The sequence below is a fragment of the Rutidosis leptorrhynchoides genome, chromosome 9 (genome assembly GCF_046630445.1).
Source record: "Rutidosis leptorrhynchoides isolate AG116_Rl617_1_P2 chromosome 9, CSIRO_AGI_Rlap_v1, whole genome shotgun sequence".
Lineage (NCBI taxonomy): Eukaryota > Viridiplantae > Streptophyta > Magnoliopsida > Asterales > Asteraceae > Rutidosis > Rutidosis leptorrhynchoides.
This window is the reverse complement of record NC_092341.1, coordinates 130,684,315-130,695,901: the sequence shown is the minus strand read 5'-3', so window position 1 is coordinate 130,695,901 and position 11,587 is coordinate 130,684,315. Positions and strand designations below refer to the sequence as shown.

General features: G+C 31.9%; 1 non-coding gene across 1 annotated transcript; it reads left to right on the top strand.

The window, feature by feature from the left end:
* The first annotated feature begins 6,879 nt into the window (after positions 1-6,879).
* Positions 6,880-6,986, top strand: LOC139869876 (small nucleolar RNA R71). Its single transcript, XR_011766452.1, has one exon. It is a non-coding gene; the product is annotated as a small nucleolar RNA R71 (small nucleolar RNA).
* Positions 6,987-11,587: the final 4,601 nt, after the last annotated feature.

Here is an 11,587-nt window from a genome sequence, read left to right as displayed (position 1 = left end):
GGGGGATGAGACCGCATAGCATAATAGGAGGTGGTATATTTATTACTTTGATTGCTGAATATCTCGGTGTGGATATAAGTCGGGGGGGATTGTTAGTCGAGGAACCAGAACCCCGCGATACAATAGGTTTAAATGTATACCATGGTACGAAAGTTTTGAAGAGGCGAAATAACGCCGCAGTACAATACCATGGTAGACATCAACAGGTTGAGAGAAACCAACAGCAAGGTAATGTAGGAGGGGGAAATGAAATGCAAGAAATGCAAAGGTTTATAGCTTCACAGGAGTACGAAAATGCTAGACAGAGAGCATTTGAAGATTGGCAAGTTCATCAAAACCAAATCATAGCTTATTGCCAACATATAGGTAGAAACTATATTCCTACTCCAAAGCCCATATTCCCTCCCTGGTCTATAGAGATTCAACCACCGTATCCTACGTATAACCCAGCCGAAGCATTTTATAGCACCTATGGTTATGCATGGAACCCCTACTGGTATCAGTATCATCCCTAGTCTACTTAGTTTTATTTATTTTGTAATTTGTAATGTTGATACGTTTAATACTTATGTTAATATTGTAATAGTTTTTATAATTTTCTAACTTTTATTCTTAGATTTTAATAATTTTTGAATGTGGGGTAATATACCAAACTTCAAAAATATGTATATATGTTTGCAGTTTATCTTATGTACACAACAGGGTAAAACAACGCATTTTCAAAGACTGGCATTAAGTTCAGCAAAAGCAACTAATTTTGACGACAAGATGCAAAATAAATGTGAAATAACAACAAGACGGAATGAACAAATGATATGCACCATTTATCATTCAGCAAGCAAACACAAATATGTTTGGAAACTTTGGTAAAATTTAATCATTTTCACACAAATCACCCTCAATAATTTAAATTGTTACTGATTTCTTGCAAATGAGGGCATTGCAAGATCTTAAGTGTGGGAAGGGGTTAAATTCTTTCGGATTTTAAAATTTTTACTTTATACACTTGGTTACCATTAGAAATACTAGTAAAGTAGTAGTTGTATTAGAATCTAGTGCTCTCTGATAATAAAGAACAGCCCTAGTCTTATATACTGACTATCCAATTCTAGTAAAATTTTTCAAAATTTTCAACTAAATGAACTCAAAATCATGTTTATACATATTTATGAACGATAAAACTAGGTGTTAACACCGAAATTATTGTTACCTCGAAAAGGACATAAATTGAGAAACAAACTAAAATGTTAAAATTCATTTAAAATGGAATAGAGGACAATAAAAAGGAAAATAAAAGCCAAGTGTGGGAAAATTCTCCAAGTTATTCAAAACATATGTCACATATTTTTGTACAAATAACTGAAAATACTTTTGCTTTGGACTAAACTAAAAATTTTTACCTGATTTACTGTAAGAAAGATGGATCTACACGATGAATCAATTCCATCATTAAAAGGAAGTAAAGTCTTCCGAAAAAGACACGCGCTTCTTGATTTAGGTCAAGAAGTTGTCGTCCAGACCAGCTGTAGGTTGACGAAAAATCTAGAAAAATCATCTCTAAAATCAGCAGAAATTCCACAGACCTCAGCATTAAACAGGGTCGCCAAGTGGTCAGATTTATCCTAACCATGAGAAGGATTTATCTCGTACAATAGGGGGGCACCATGCAAATTAGCTGGATAAGACTAATGAATCAAATCCCCAGAAAGGATAATCTCCTTAAAAGATCAAAAATCAGCTTTTAAGCCTGATATTACTCAATCCTTGAGATTGACCTTAAAGATTAAGAATTACAAACTCATGGAATTCAATGATATCTAAACTCGAGCCTGAACGAGAAAATATTTTGATCAAAATTACAAACCGATTTGTTTTCTAAAAACCCATTTTCAATGCGTTCATTACCACTGAACGTAAAATCCTAGAAATTCACCTGGAATTCATTAGGTCACCTGAACCAAATCGGGTGTCAACCGTAAGAACGGTGGTTGCATAGTGGTCAAAGACAGGACCTTGTGCCAAATCGACAAATTATAAGGGTGAGCTTTACTATTGCTCCTACCAAGGATAGTAATTGCATCTGACACGTTATAGACCATAATTAAAAGCATGTCAGGGGACATTGCCTTAACAGTTGCTTGTTCAACGCTTTCCTTTACAACCGGACGGTAGTTTACCGAAAGGTAATATACGGGACAAGTAAACTGGACGTGTTGCTTTCCAAATACAAGGTTAGCAAGTGGGTGACACAAAATCATAAGTTTTGAGCTAAAATTTTCAAATCAAAAACCCACCAAACCCACAAAAATATTTTGCAAACACCGGTGAAGGGTTATTCCGGAAAACTTATCTAGGGTAAAAACTAGATTTAATTTTCAAAAGATCAAATGTTTTCATAAAGATCCAATTTCCTTAATGGATCTAAATTTTTATAGTCATGTGGGACTGTAAACCATATCGTTACTACCATTGTTTATACCGCCGTATAGAAATCACTGATGTACAAAGTGTGAAGAATAAAGAAGTGATTCTAGTATTTCAAGACGATATTGCTTGAGGACAAGCAACGCTCAAGTGTGGAAATATTTGATAATGCTAAAAACGAACATATATTTCATAGCATTATTCCTCAAGAAAGACAAGCTTTTAGTTGCAATTGTTCTATTTACAAGTGATATTCGTTTAAATAATAAAAGGTGAAGACAAAAGACAGATTCGACGAATTGAAGACGCAAACGACCAAAAAGCTCAAAAGTACAAAATACAATCAAAGAGGTTCCAATTATTGATAAGAAACGTCTCGAAATTACAAGAGTACAAGATTCAAAACGCAAAGTACAAGATATTAAATTGTACGCAAGGACGTTCAAAAATCCGGAACCGGGACCAGAGTCAACTCTCAACGCTCGACGCAACGGACTACAAATTACAAGTTAACTATGTATATAAATATAATATAATATATAATTAATTATATTAATTATATATATATTATATTTATAAAATAAATCGTCGGCAAACAAAGAGCCAAATGTGGGTGAGCTGTGAAAACTATCTCCGCGACTCGCGGAGTTTGAAGAAGAAAAGGGCCGCAAGTCGCGGAGCCCCAAAAACTGAAACTCCCTATAAAAGCAAATGAATTCTGATCGCAAAAACACATAATATATATCCATCCATCTATCTAAACGTATATATTTATATTTATAATTTATATTTTAATTTTAATTTTAATTTTAATCCTAATAATAAGGGTATGTTAGCGAATGTTGTAAGGGTGCAAGTCGAAATTCTGTCCGTGTAACGCTACGCTATTTTTAATCATTGTAAGTTATGTTCAACCTTTTTACATTAATGTCTCGTAGCTAAGTTATTATTATGCTTATTTAATCCGAAGTAATCATGATATTGGGCTAATTACTAAAATTGGGTAATTGGGCTTTGTACCATAATTGGGGTTTGGATAAAAGAACGACACTTGTGGAAATTAGACTATGGGCTATTAATGGGTTTTATATTAACTAAACAATACCTTGTTAATTTAATATACAAACTTATAATTCGATGTATTTATATATAACCACATACGCTTGACTGGGTACGGTGGGCGGGATATCTATAAATACCAATAATTATTCATTTTACCGGACACGGAACTGGATTAATAGTTAATAGACTTGTTGAAACAGGGGTGAATTACATTCAAGGGTAATTGGTGTAATTGTTAACAAAGTAGTAAAACCTTGGTTTACACGCAGTCGATAACCTGGTGTATTCATTAAACAAAGTATTAAAACCTTGTTACAATTCGAATCCCCAATTAGTTGGAATATTTGACTTCGGGAATAAGAATAATTTGACGAAGGCTTTCGCTCTTTATATTTATGACTGATGGACTATTATGGACAAATCCGTATGGACATATTAAATAATCCAGGACAAAGGACAATTAACCCATGGGCATAAAACTAAAATCAACACGTCAAACATCATGATTACGGAAGTTTAAATAAGCATAATTCTTTTATTTCATATTTAATTTCCTTTATTTTATATTTAATTGCACTTCTAATTATCGCATTTATATTGTTATTGTATTTAATTGCTCTTTTAATTATCGTACTTTTTAATTATCGCAAGTTTATTTTATCGCACTTTTATTATTCGCAATTTCATTATCGTTATTTACTTTACGCTTTAAATTAAGTCTTGTATTTATTTATTATTTTACATTTGGTTTTAACTGCGACTAAAGTTTTAAAATCGACAAACTGGTCATTAAACGGTAAAAACCCTCCTTTATAACAATAATATTACTTATATATATATTTGTATTTTTATAAAAGTAAACTAATATAGCGTTAAGCTTTGTTTAAAAATTTTCCCTGTGGAACGAACCGGACTTACTAAAAACTACACTACTGTACGATTAGGTACACTGCCTATAAGTGTTGTAGCAAGGTTTAAGTATATCCATTCTCTAAATAAATAAATATCTTGTGTAAAATTGTATCGTATTTAATAGTATTTCCTGCTAAAAATTAATAGTATTTTATATACCCCTAGCATAACATCAGTTACATTCCTAGTAGGAATAAGCTCATTTTTCTCATTTGTGATGACAGTCATGCCACCCTTCTTAGGTACGCATTGAACTGGGCTTACCCATGGACTATCAGAGATTGGATAAATTAAACCTGCATCTAGCAGTTTAATAATTTCTTTCTTAACAACATCTTGCATATTAGGATTCAGTCTTCGTTGGTGTTGCACATACGTTTTATGGCCTTCTTCCATAAGGATTTTATGTGTGCAATACGAAGGACTTATTCCTTTAATGTCATGAATCTTCCATGCAATAGCTGGTTTATGAGTTTTTAGCACAGAAATGAGTTGAGATTTTTTATTTTCAGTAAGAGAAGACGATATTATTACAGGTAATTCAGATTCACCATGTAAATAAGTGTATTCCAAATGGTTTGGAAGTGGCTTTAACTCTAATGTCGGTGGTTCTTCTATCGATGATTTGTATCGATATCTGTCTTCTTCTTTTAGCATTTCAATTTCTTCTGTTGTTGGTTCATATTCATTAGCCATGAGTGCGGCTAACATTTCAGCTTCATCAATTGGTTCAGTTCCTTCTCCTAAAGAACATTCTCCTGTTCCTTGTAATTCTGGAAATTCTTCTAACAATTCTGCATGTGAATCTATAGTTTGAATATAATAACATGTATCATCTGTAGATTGCGGTTGTTGCATGGCTCTATCCACAGAAAAGGTAATACTCTCGTCCTCTATACTTAGGGTCAGTTTCTTACCGAACACGTCTATTATTGCTTTAGTCGTGTTTAAGAATGGTCTTCCTAATATGAGAGGAACTCGAGAATCTTCTTCCATGTCCAGAATAACAAAATCTACTGGAAATACTAAAGTACCAACTTTAACTAGCATGTTCTCCATTATCCCTCTAGGATATTTTACTGATCGATCGACTAGTTGTATGCTTATTCGTGTTGGTTTCAATTCTCCAAGGTCTAGTTTAGCGTATAGTGAATATGGCATTAAATTTATACTAGCACCTAAGTCTACCAATGCTTCTATTGAACTAAGACTACTCAGAAAACATGGAATTGTGAAACTTCCTGGATCAGAGAGTTTTTCTGTTATCTTATTCAACAACACTGCAGAACAATTAGCATTCATAGTAACAGCCGAGAGTTCTTCCATTTTCTTTCTATTTGTGATTAAATCTTTCAAGAATTTAGCATATCTAGGCATTCCTGAAATCACATCAATGAAAGGAAGATTTACATTTATTTGTTTAAACATATCCAAGAATTTGGATTGCTCGGCTTCAAGTCTTTCTTTTCTCATTTTACTCGGGTAAGGAAGTGGTGGTTGGTATGGTTTAATATAAGGTTTATCCTTAACTGTGTTATCTTCATTAACCTTTTCAACTATCCGTTCTTTTTCCTTATCTTGCTCAGGTTGTGGTTCTTGTGGAGTAGGAATAGAGTCATCAGAAATTTCAGGTATTTCAGGTGGTTTAAGTGTAATACCACTTCTTGTGGTAATGGCTTTAGCTGTTTCATTCCGGGGGTTAGCATTTGTATCACTAGGTAGACTCCCCGGTTTTTTTCACCTATCAACCTTGCTAGGTTGCTTACTTCTTGTTCCAGATTTTGGATTGAAGCTTGTTGATTTCTAAATGCATGAGCATTTTGTTCATTGGTTTGTTTCTGAGATGTGAAAAATTGAGTTTGAGATTCAACTAGCTTTGACATCATATCTTCTAAATTTGGCTTTTTATCATCGGTTTGTGGTGGTTTGTTTTGAGAAATAGGTCTTTGCTGATTGTAAGTATTGTTGGATACTTGCTGATTGCTAGGACCTTGTTGGTTGTTGTATGGAAAATTTCGGTTATAATTCTGGTTTTGATTGTAGATTGGTCTTGGCGGTTGATAATTATTCTGATAATTATTTCCAGGCCTTTGGTTCATGTATGAAACATTCTCTCTTTGTTCCATTGTTTGTTCAATACTGAGACAATCTTTTGTCAAATGTGGTCCTCCACACTGCTCACAACTAATTCTTATTGAGTGAATATCTTTAGTCATCTTTTCCATTCGTCTCTCGACGGCATCTATCTTTGCGGAAATGGAATCAAAGTCATGGCTAGAATCGGCTCTAGCCGCTTTATATGATCTAATGATATCTTTTTCTTGATGCCACTCATGTGAGTGGGAAGCAGTGTTATCAATAATTTTGTAAGCTTCAGTTGCGGTTTTCTTCATAATGGAACCACCAGCTGCTATATCTATGTCTTTTTGTGTAGTGATGTCGCATCCTTGGTAGAATATTTGTACTATTTGATAAGTGTCTAAACCATGTTGCGGACATCCTCTTAATAACTTTCCAAATCTTGTCCACGCTTCATATAGAGTTTCATTTGCCTTTTGTGTGAACGTAACAATTTCTCCTTGAAGTCTCACGGCTTTAGATGCCGGAAAGAATTGTTTAAGAAAATTTTCAACTAAAACATCCCATGTATCAATCGCCCCTTCAGGTAACGATTCTAATCAATCTTTGGCTTCTCCCTTTAAAGTCCAGGGAAATAACATGAGATAAATCTGTTCATCCTCCACTTCTCTTATTTTGAATAAAGTACAAATCCTATTAAAGGTTCGAAGATGTTCATTTGGATCTTCTTTCGGAGCACCACTAAATTGGCATTGATTAGTTACCATGTGTAGGATTTGTCCTTTGATTTCATAATCTAGCGCATTAATTTCTGGTTGAGTAATTGCGTGACCTTGGCCAGTGCGTTTAGCTCTCATTCGGTCTTCCATACTTAGAGGTTCCAGATTTTCCATGATTGAATTTGTTGAATCTGAATCACTAGAGGATTCTGATTTAATGGTTTGTTCCTCGACAATCTCTGGATGAGTGATTTGTGGTTCAGGAGGAATGATTAGTGGTTCAAGATCTCTGAATTATCCCTGAATATCCTCCGGATTCTCAATTGTGAGGTCGGGTTCAAAAAATGGATTATCGGAAAGTTGAATTGGAGTACTTGGTTGACTAGATGGCGATTTCTAAAGAAAAATCAACGGCGATAATATTGGCTAGATGTCTTGATCGAGTTACAGGTGGTGAACGTATAAAAGGTGGTGAACGTTTTGCTCGGTGCATTCACTGAATATCCTATTAGTTATAAAAATAAAAATTATATAAGTTATCAAATTAATAGACTTTTCTGATTTTGCCCACGTTTTGAATAGCCAATAGATGCAGCAGGTAGCCAGGACCCTTTAAATCGAAAGCCCACAACTCGCCACTAACAAATCCAACTATTACTACGAACCAGAAAATTTTGGATGTCTATCAATTTAACCACTTAAAATAATTTTTCGTTTTGAAATTTTAGAGAAGAAATAGAAAATTCTATGTCCTAAAAACTAGAACGTTGAGAAATAAGAAAGAAAAAGAGCGCGTCGGAAAACGTCGAAAAATAAATGGTCGAAAAATAATAAAAAGAACGTAGCGTGTCGAAACTTAAAATTCTAAAACCTAAAAATTAAAAGTTGCGTCTAAAGGTATTAAAGCTTAGAGAAATTCTATATCCAAGACGACAATATCTTAAAAAGGTACTAAAATATATTTAAAACTAAAGCGATAAACAACGTCATAAAATTCTAAAGCACATAAATCTTAGTCTAAAGAAAAAGCACTTAAGAGATTTTACGGCAAATCCTAAAAATCTAGAAATAAAAATAACTACGGCAAAACGACAACTTAAAACTAGTTACGAATGAAAAATATAAATATTACGAATGAACGATTAAAAAGGTACGAAATTTGAAAAATAAAACTTAAATTATAAAAATACAATTTTACAAAAATATTATTTTTATATTAAGTATTTTATAAAAATATTAGTTTTATATATTAATAAAACTAATTAAAGCTTAAAATTTATTAAAACTAAACTTATACTAATTATATTCAATTAAAACCCTAATTTTAATTAATAATAATTAATTTTAACCCTAATTTCGTAATTAATGTTGTCCAATGTTTGACCTTTCAGAGACCTCCACAAGTGCGGATCCCAGCTGGCAAAAAGTACCGCGAGTGCGGAATATGCAGACTCAGCTGAGGTGCAGGTCGAATTTGTGCAGGTTCAGTGGTTTTTTTTTTACTTTTTTAATTTTTCTGTTTTTAATATATATAAAATATAAATATAACTTATTACTTTTTTATAACTTTTTCACAATAAATAAAAAATATAAACTTTTTAATTTAACTAAACTTAAAAATATATAGATATATTTTTCTTTTTCTTGTATTTTTAATATTTAAAACGTATAATTTTTACAGAAATAGATTATGACTTAATAAAAATCTTATTTTTTTATAGCGTTTCGCTTCGGCGTTGAACTTTCCCCGGCAGCGGCGCCAAAAATACTTGATGTGCGTAGAGGTGTATACGAAATAGTTATAGATTTACTACGAAATACTATTAAATATGATACAATTTTACACAAGTTATTTATTTATTTATGGAGTGGATATACCTAAACCTTGCTACAACACTTATAGGCAGTGTACCTAATCGTACAGTAGTGTAGTTTTTAGTAAGTCCGGTTCGTCCACAGGGAACTAGCCAAGTTTAACGCTATATATTTTTAAAACTATATTTGTACAAATATATATATATATATATATACATATATATATATATATATATATGTATATATATATATATATATATATATATATATATATATATATATATATATATATATATATATATATATATATATATATATATATATGTATATATATATATAAGTAATATTATTTTTGTAAAAGGGGGTTTTTACCGTTTAATGACCGGTTTGTCAATTTTAAAACTTTAGTCGCAGTTAAAACCTAATGTAAAATATTAAAAATAAATATAACTTAATTTAAAGCGTAAAGTAAATGACAATAAATAAAGTGCGATAAATAAAATTGCGATAATTAAAAAGTACGATAATTAAAAGTGCAATAAATAAAATGACAGTAAATAAAAGTGCGATAAAATATGAAATAAAGAAATTATGCTTATTTAAACTTCTGTAATCATAATGTTTGACGTGTTGATTTTAATTTGTTACCATGGTTAATTGTCCTTTGTCCTGGATTATTCGATATGTCCATCTGGTTTTTGTCCATAACAGTCCATCAGTCATAAATATAAAGTGCGAGTGTCCTCGTCAAATTATCCTTATATCCGAAGTCAAATATTCCAACTAATTGGGGACTTAAACTATAATTACACCAATTTTCCTTGTATGTAATTCACCCCTGTTTTAATAAGTCCATTAACTATTAATCCATTCCCGTGTCCGGTTAAATGAACGATTATTAGTACTTATAAATATCCCGCCCATCGTGTCCGATCGAGTGTATATGGTTATTTATAGGTACGTCCAATTGTAAATCTTTATATTCAATTAATGAACTATCATTCAATTAAACAAATATAAAGCCCATTAATAGCCCATAGTCCAATTTCCACAAGTGTCGTTCTTTTATATCCAAACCCCAATTATGGTACAAAGCCCAATAACCCCGTCTTTAATATTTAGTCTAAGATCATGATTACTTCGATTTAAATAAGCATAATAATAACTTAGCTACGAGACATTAATTTAAAAAGGTTGAACATAACTTACAATGATTAATAATAGTGTAGCGTTACACGGACAGAATTTCGACTTACACACTTACAACATTCGCTAACATACCCTTATTATTAAAATTAAAATTATAAATTATATATATATATATATATATATATATATATATATATATATATATATATATATATATATATATATATATATATATATATATATATATATATATATATATATCGTAGAGAGTGAGAGATAGATTAGAAAAAGGTGTGTTAAAATCGATCAGAATGCGCGACTTTTATAGGCCCACGTTATACTGTAGATCTCCGCGAGTGCTGAACTTTTATACTTTAAACCTCCGCGAGTGCGGAGGTCTGGAATCCAGCTCACCAATTAAATTAAACGTGGGCTGCTTTGATTAAAATAATATATAATATATATATAATTAATTATATATAATATTATATTCTTGTGCATAGTTGACTTGTAATTTTTGGTCCATTTCATCGCACGCTGAAAGTTGGTTCATGTCTCGGTTCCGGATTTTCGAACGCCTTTTCGTACAATTTAATATCTTGTACTTTGTGTTTCACGGCTTGTATTCTTGTAATTTTTAGACGTTTCTCATCAATAATTTGAACCACTTTGATTGTACTTTGTACTTTTTAGCTTGTTGGTCATTTGCGTCTTCAATTCGTCGAATTTGTCTTTTGTCTTCACCTTTTAATATTTAAACGAATATCACTTGTAAATAGAACAATTGCAACTCAAAGCTTGTCTTTCTTGAGGGATAATGCTATGAAATATATGTTCGTTTTTAGCATTATCAGTTGTTTTGAACGAATAGTCGAAATTGTCTTGCTGGAGCTGTGACAAAATTTGCTACTTTGAAAGGGATTATCAAGTTATTTTGGGTAATAATAACACTAAGGAATTAGCACAACTACGTGTTAAACGTTTGCTCAGGTTCTGAGAGTTTTTCAGGTGCATAACTATATGCATCAATCTCTTCTTCCATAGACGAAGTGCGGTTGGTGCATCCTATCGATTGAAGTGTTTTCAAGAATTGTGAAAGGTTTGAATCGCAGATTGTAATCGTCAATATACAAATGAGGTTTAAGATGATATCAAGTGGCAACCTTGAAGAATTGTTTAATTTCATATGTTATAATCAATATTTTAATTCATTTTAATTGTCCAATGTTATTAGTCCACAATCGATAGTCCACAGTTAACAGTCCAATAATTCATATATATAGTTTAATATATAATATTCGAATTAATTAATATGTCTCGTGACCCGGGTACATGTCTCAGACTCGATCACAACTCAAAGTATATATATTATTATAGAATCAACCTCAACCCTGTATAGCTAACTCAAGCATTACTGCATATAGAGT